The sequence below is a fragment of the Octopus bimaculoides genome, chromosome 7 (genome assembly GCF_046866305.1).
Source record: "Octopus bimaculoides isolate indiv1 chromosome 7, ASM4686630v1, whole genome shotgun sequence".
Classification (NCBI taxonomy): domain Eukaryota; kingdom Metazoa; phylum Mollusca; class Cephalopoda; order Octopoda; family Octopodidae; genus Octopus; species Octopus bimaculoides.
This window is the reverse complement of record NC_142934.1, coordinates 62,224,550-62,227,049: the sequence shown is the minus strand read 5'-3', so window position 1 is coordinate 62,227,049 and position 2,500 is coordinate 62,224,550. Positions and strand designations below refer to the sequence as shown.

The window sequence follows — 2,500 nt, the reverse complement described above, 5'->3', positions numbered from 1 at the left end:
GTGCCTCGGAGGGTAACTTTCTAGGTGCAATCCCACAGTCATTCATGACCGTAGGGGATCTCCTCATATACGTACATGTATATATATATATATATATATATATATATATATATATATATCCTGTTGCGTATATATATATATATACACAACAGGATTCTTTCAATTTCCGTCAACCAAATCCGCTCACAAACTTTGGTCGGCCCGAGGCTATAATAGAAGACAGTTACCCAAGGTGCCACTCAGTGGGACTGAACCTGGAACAATGTGGTTGGGAAGGAAGCTTCTTAACACACAGCCACGCCTGTGCATATATATATTTTCATACATACATACATACATTTATTTTTCTCTGCTTCAACGACACTACAAATAATTCTTGTGTATGTCATCCTGCGGTCAAACCCGTTCGTTGCACTTATTTATCATCATCATCATCACTCTCTATTTCACCCATCAAATTTCAAGCTTAATGCTTTACCCGATTCCTTCCAATCCAGCATTATACCCATATGGAATTCTCTCTTCGTCCACATCTTACAACAAATTTTAATCCAGAAGATAGATACTTTTGTCAATCTTGTAGATTAATACCTGATTCAAACATAAACTGTATTGATCTAAAAAAAGGACCTACTTGCATAGCCTTTTCTGGTTGAAATATTTAATTTTTAGAACAAAAAGTCTTAGTCACGAAAGTGAATATAAGCTTAAAAGCAAGTAAAAATCAATTAAGTGTACTATCTATATCTATATAGTTAATATTTCACGTACACGAACAGAGCAATCAGCGAAACAAGAAAAACATTTATTCTAATACATAGGATCGACAGACAGAAGTAGTAAGATTATAGCGAATAGATTCCGTAGTGACACTCATAGCAATGACAACTTTGGTAGTAATAAAAATGGAATTGGACTAAAAATGAGCACCTTACCAGGGTAAACCTCAGTACTCGGGTTTGCTCAGGAAATGTTTTGTCTGGATAACATCTAGATCATTAGGAAAATTGTTACTGGCGGGAATTGTTGTTGTTGGCACTCCGTCGCCTACGACGTCGAGGGTTCCAGTTGATCCAATCAACGGAACAGCCTGCTCGTGAAATTAACGTGTATATGGCTGAGCACTCCACAGACACGTGTACCCTTAACGTAGTTCTCGGGGATATTCAGCGTGACACAGTGTGACAAGGCTGGCCCTTTGAAATACAGGTACAACAGAAACAGAAAGAAAGAGTGAGAGAAAGTTGTGGTGGAAGAGTACAGCAGGCTTCGCCACTATCCCCTGCCGGAGCCTCGTAGAGCTTTAGGTGTTTTCACTCAATAAACACTCACAACGCCCGATCTGGGAATCGAAACCGTGTTCCTATGACCGCGAGTCCGCTTCCCTAACCACTGGGCCATTGCGCCTCCACACTAGCGGACTATATGTGAACTAAGATGAACGGATACATTAGATAAATGACAGATAAATTAAAATAAATGATACACATTTATAAAATAGCATAACCACTCTGAACAAACTTGGAGTCTTTTTGTGGTCTTACTATGTGCTAGAATTAGCAGCAACTAAATACTCGTCAGAATGCAGCCTCCCATCTTTAAAAGAGAAGGCTGCATTGGACAATGTAGTGCAGGATAGATTAAGCAAAAAAGAAAGAAACCCTGCCAAAAAAGAAAACTCGGAATGATTCGAATTGGAATGATTTGGATCATAGTGTTTGCCCTGAGGGCCTATTGGGAGCTAAATAGCAGCAATGGTATAATCATGCAATGGCCAACAAAAACATGAACACGCACAAATATATGTACATGTACACACAAAAACACGAGTATTCACAAAATTACATGCGGAGGAAATATGTATTGTCAACATTCATGAATCGTCGCTAAAAATCTGGAATAGCATAGAAAGAAAGCATACATACCGACTGGAAAACAATATAATCATAATTTCTAGCAGAAGTACAGGGCCTTGTATTTTGAAGGGAGAGTTATAAATCGAGAAACTATCAAGAATTCCACAAAGGATTTCGCTCAGTGCGCAACCGATTCTGTCGTTGATTTCTCTAATAATAATTGTTTCTAATTTAGGCACAATCTCAGCAATTTTGAGAGGTAGAGTTAGTCGATACCATTTACCCCGCTCTAGTTAGTAAGTAAGTTAGTTAGTTAGATATCTCCAACACGATTTCTCCAACCAGTTGCTTTATGTCACTGTTCTGGTCTCATTCCAGTTTCTCCACTCTTCTCTTCTCCTTGTCAATGGTTCTTTGCCATGTGGTTTTAAGGTGCCCTGCTGCTCTTTTCTCCTCAGACCGCCATTTTAATGCCTCCATACAATCGCTTTCTCGATCTTGTCCGAGGATATATATGTCCGGTTCGGTTCCAGTGTCTGCGTCGTATTTCGCCACTGACCCTGTTGATGCATGTCTCAATTGTGACATTTTGAACTGACTCTTTCAACTCTATACTTGTCTAGTACTTTATTTCATCGACTCCT

The 2,500-nt window shown here is 39.1% G+C and overlaps 1 protein-coding gene across 1 annotated transcript in view; it reads right to left on the bottom strand.

Annotated features, from left to right (window-relative positions):
* LOC106874651 (QRFP-like peptide receptor) overlaps nucleotides 1-2,500 on the bottom strand; it is a 55,366-nt gene that overhangs the window by 51,113 nt on the left and 1,753 nt on the right. The window lies entirely within an intron of this gene.